The sequence below is a fragment of the Cibotium barometz genome, chromosome 47, assembly GCF_041138505.1.
Source record: "Cibotium barometz isolate CiBa-2024 chromosome 47, ASM4113850v1, whole genome shotgun sequence".
Classification (NCBI taxonomy): domain Eukaryota; kingdom Viridiplantae; phylum Streptophyta; class Polypodiopsida; order Cyatheales; family Cibotiaceae; genus Cibotium; species Cibotium barometz.
The window spans coordinates 15,578,229-15,583,541 of record NC_141092.1 but is presented as its reverse complement, the minus strand read 5'-3'; the positions used below and the strand labels follow the sequence as shown (position 1 = coordinate 15,583,541).

The 5,313-nt window shown below is 37.7% G+C and overlaps 1 long non-coding RNA gene across 1 annotated transcript; it reads left to right on the top strand.

The window, feature by feature from the left end:
- The first annotated feature begins 483 nt into the window (after window positions 1-483).
- LOC147611406 (uncharacterized) lies at window positions 484-2,289 on the top strand. Its single transcript, XR_015263748.1, has 3 exons — window positions 484-861; window positions 1,003-1,289; window positions 2,056-2,289. It is a non-coding gene; the product is annotated as an uncharacterized LOC147611406 (long non-coding RNA).
- Window positions 2,290-5,313: the final 3,024 nt, after the last annotated feature.

Genomic DNA, 5,313 nt, shown 5'->3' with positions numbered 1-5,313 from the left:
CCTGATCCCTTCCATCATAGCCTCATCATACCTCCTTTCTCTTCTATCATAACCTCATCATGCCATTGCCACCCCACCCCCCCCCCCCCCCCCACACACACACACACCCTCTTTTCCTCATTATTCTACTCATGATTCTCTCTCTCTCTCTCTTCTCCTTGGCAGTTTGCCACTCCGTTTTGTGCTTTCTCTCTTGTTTCCTGCATCTATCTGCGCTTGAACAGTGGCTTAAAAGAAGACGTCCTTGCTCCCACCACCACACCCCACCCTTTTTTACAGGCTTTCTTTCTTTTTTTTTTCTCTCCTAACCAGCTTGGAATCTTGTAGCTAGCTTGTCTTATCGTCCTGTAGCCCTAAAATACGTCCTCTCTCTTTCAATCACTCTCTCTCTCTCTTCACCCGTCTCTCTCTCTCTCTCTTCACCCGTCTCTCTCTCTCTCCTCTCTCCCACCTTACCCTCACCGCGCGCGCGCCTTCACAAAAAGGCAAGCTATCCGCGGCCCTTTAACCCATGACTCTCTTCTTATCATCCCCTCAGAAAAATTGCAATCATAACAATATATCTCCTAATCATTCTCTGTTATCTCTAATTTCTCTTCTAAACCATTAGGATTAGCCCATGTTGAGGGGAGTGGCCGCCTGGCTCGACGCCTGCCGTGCTGCAATATATCACACACTGATCATGCTGCAGAACCAAAGCTTCTTTGCTTGCGCTGCAAGAAAAGCAAACGTTTTTCTCTGCACATGATAAACACAGAGGGCTGGCGTCGGACCAGGCTTCATTCCCCCCAACCTGCAGGCATCCAAAACACACAACCCCACAAAAACTCAGAAGCTCAATCGATCCAGATCTGCATACAGGTAAACCGTTACAACGATCCCAGTGTCCAGATCTGCTGAACTCACCGTCATGTTAACCGTTAACCGTCTTCTTGTTGCAGGTATCTTCTCCTAATAAACCTTACACGCTCTTAATTATACTATATTGCGTGGGTTTTACAGATGATCAACTCATTGGCACGCCTTGCTAGAGGGAGTGCCGCCTGGCTCGAGGCCGAGACCACTACGGGCTTCTGTAATATTGATTGATATACTAAGGTTTTTGCCACTGACAAATTAAATAATTAAGGCCCAGCTTGACGTCGGACCAGGCTTCATTCCCTTCAGCAACGATCCCACGGCATCGATACCGCAATTGACACTTTATTTACTTTATACTTATCATTCTTATCATCTATTAATTATACCATCTTCTGCAAGGCGGCCAGCTTACGAAACGATCTCATGAGGTATTTAATGGTTTAATTTTCTTCTGATCTCTTTCTTTATGTCTCCTAATTTGCATTGGGTTTCTTTCTGAGCCTTATGTTAAAGGATGGGAAAATTAGATTAAAGAATCTACTGCGTCGAGACCGGAAGCTTCTAGAACATTTGCAGTTGTAACACCCTTAGGGTTAACGACAATTCCACTTGTTTTCAAGCCTTTTCTTTCTATACCTGTTTTACACGCAGCGTTTTAGTGCAAGAGGTATTCAGTAAAGACTTGAAGCTTTTTTAAATACGAACGGACAAGAGGAATTCCCCCCCCCCCACACACACACACACACACACACAGTTTTGATGTGCATGCACACATAGAATTGGTCTCATCAAGCGCTTCATGCATTTAACACCTTAAGTATACATGATGCTAAACTTTCATACCACATCTGATTCCTCTAATAAACAAGCTTTTCATGCATTCAACACCTTGTGCAAGTGGTTTGTTAACCTCACCAAGAAATTTAAACATTTAGAATCCGTTTATGAAACATAGAAATGTTGGGTTATTAATGGTTTTTTAATGACTGCTAAGCATGTCATTCAAATTATATAAATATAGTATGTACACCTTGATGATCTGTCACCCTCTACTCTTTTATCATGCTTCATGTAGATCTAATTCTCTCATGCAAATGCAACCTTTAAAGATCTTTTCTAGATGAATATGCTAACCTTTGTTTGATATTGTTTCTTTTAAAAAAAAATTCTTCACTGGTATCTCTTTCTATGTAGGTAGTGATGTGGGAGAGCACTTCATACACACCCCCCAGTACCACAAGGGGGTTTCTTTCAAACCTTTATACCACCATAAGTGTAAGGAATAGTGCACATGAAGTGCATAAAGGAAGATACATATGAGGTGTTTGATTTGTGAGAGTGGAAGAGATTTGTGATCTTATAGTTGAAAGTTGTATTTGTGATTGAGTGAAGTTGTTGCAATAGGATATTGGTACTTCGTTTCTTGCTTGTCTGATTGTTAGAGCACTTTGTTTGCCTTGAATATGCAATGGACATCTCAAAGTGCACATCATACTTCATTTCAATGAGGAAATAGTGGGAATCCCATGGTGGGGTGTCCCAAAGGTTATATGTAATCCTCCCAAGTGGATTGAAAAAAGCTAGATGTGCTAATAAATTAGTCAATAGTTTCATTATTTTTTGAACAAATTTGCATAAAAAGTAACTGAATGCACAAATTAAAATTTTCCCTAAGTTCACTACAGAGAGTTTATAAAGGGAGTATATAAAGCAATGATTGGTCTTTATAAAGGGAGTATATAAAGCAATGATTGGTCACTATAAGGAATCAAGGTTTCATAAATACCCTCTAAATGTTAATTATGTGTATAATTTCATAGTACTTGAGCCCCCCTTATTATTGTTGTAGGTAACTTGCACCTTATTTAAGAAATGATTTGGTCATGTATACTATTTTAATGTTAGTAATTAATGTCAGTGAATGGCTAGGTTGTTGTATGTTGTTTCATTTTCTTGTATGATTCATAAGAGAAAAGAAATTTGACACTCTTTGAAAGTTTCAGTACAAGTTCTCTTACATATGGAATGCGAATTATAATTTCATAACATTGATATGGTAATTATCATTTTCTAACAAATTTCATGATTAGCCTTTCAAGATTAGACTATTTTCCTTTTTCTATACAAGCACATGATATAGGGTAGATTATTATTTTACTTTATAGAAAGTGTGAGCTTATTTGGAGTAGCTACAAATTTTTCTTCTTTATTGACATATTTTATAAAACCTTATTTACTCACTTTTTTGGCCATGATTCTTGCATTGAGGGGAATGTACATGCAAAATATGTTATATGTATCTTAACATGTACAATATATTATATGTAACTACATGTAAAATGCACTTGCTTTAGCATAATAATCCTTGTAAACAGTCTATAATGAATGCACTACTATTTATGCTATAGATTTGTTGAACTAACTCCAATAGATTTTTTATTTCTTGCCTTGAATTCTTTTGTAATGTAAAAAAAGAAAAGACATCTAACATCAAACGTTAAAATTTCTTGAAAATCAAGCATTAGATGGGTGGTTTTGTTTCAAGAAGTAGAAATCATGGAGGAAGCACTTGATATCAAAAGAAAATCTCAAGGAATCACCCTCATGATCTTAGATGTACTCACTACAAGCCTCTCACTATAAGCTTAGGCATGTGGATGATCCATTAATGGCTTCTTCATTTAAGAAGTCTATCAATATTGTTGCTTCTTTTAATTTTCATATAAAGAGGATTCCCAATGTCTTGCCTTATGAAATGGAGTGATCATAAAGCTCAGATTAGGGACAAATCATCATGAATTAATAAAAGATTAAGGATAATCTCATATAATGGCCATGATGCCTAAGTGAGTTAACCTCCCACCAAGAGGGTGACTATCAAGCTTGCGCTTTTGCCAACTGAATGGGGCACATATGCCTACCGTGTCATGCCATTTGGTTTGATCAATGTCCCAGGAACCTTCCGATACCTAATATGCACAGCCTATAAGGAATATTTGTGAAAATTCCTTGAAGTCTTTATGGATGACCTCTATGTTAATGATACATGGAAAGCACATCTTATGTTGTTAAAGAAAAGTGCTAGAGAGATGCCGACTCTACAGAATATCTTTTAACCCTCTTTGAAATGCCATTTTTGGGTCCGACATGGAGTGCTCTTAGGACACATCATCTTAGAACGTGGCGTTTCCAGAGATGACAATAAGGTGTGACTCATTCTCAAGTTACCACCCCATACCAACTTTAAGGAAGTCCAACGATTTATGGGGCATGCTGGTTATTATTGTTGGCATTTCATCTTCATGTATACTAGCATAGCTCATCCCCTTTATGGGCTCCTTATTTTTTTGAATGGATAGAGGAGTGCCGAACAACAAGCATATGATACCCTTAAGAAAGCGTTAGTGAGTGCTCCCATTTTGAGGTCTCCCAATTGGGAAATCATATTTCATGTCCAACGATTTATGGGGCATGCTGGTTATTATTGTTGGCATTTCATCTTCATGTATACTAGCATAGCTCATCCCCTTCTTATTTTTTTGAATGGATAGAGGAGTGCCGAACAACAAGCATATGATACCCTTAAGAAAGCGTTAGTGAGTGCTCCCATTTTGAGGTCTCCCAATTGGGAAATCATATTTCATGTCCACATAGATGCTTCTTCTTTCACAATCAATTATGTACTAGCTCAACCTGGAGAACACAACAAGGACTTCCCTCTTAGCTTTGTTGCCAATTAGAAGAAGTAGAACAAAATTACACCATGACAAAAAGAGAAGGGATGGCCGTGGTCTATACAGCTAAAATGTTTCATTCATTACATTTTGGTGACCAAGTTCATTTTCTTTGTAGACCATCAAGCTCTTCTTCACTAGGAGGATTTTTATATCCAAAAATATCTCAATTTCAAAAAGAACTTTCCAATGTGTAATTGGAATTAATTGAAAATAGGTAAAAAGGACCTTAGTCTAAGGGTCCAGATTTTTAGAAATTTTTGGATTATGGTCCAATTAAGGTTCCTATGGAGGACCAATAAGATTAATCCAAATATAGGGAGGAGATAAATTGAAGAATAAAAGAAAATCCCCCCAAAAATGAGTAAATGCTCACATAAGATGAAGAGTTGACTAAGGACAAGGTTTATTAGTTCAAAAAGAAGAGATATTTAGAGGAAATGATGCATTTTTGACACCTCAGTGTGGGGATCTCCCTTCATGAAGGAGGCGCCTATTTCACATGTGTGGAGGAGTTTTAAACTCATAAATAATGAGATATTTTCATCTCTCCTCTCTCCTGTTTCAACTAGATCCAAAAAGTAAGCTAAACTGGCCCAAAAATGGTCAAAATTTGACCAAATTGATCTGGAAAATTCTAGAATCATTTTGCTTGGTTAGAGGCTCATTTTTTCCTATAAATAGAAGCCTCCCCCTTTGTAAAAGGTTAATAGTGTTT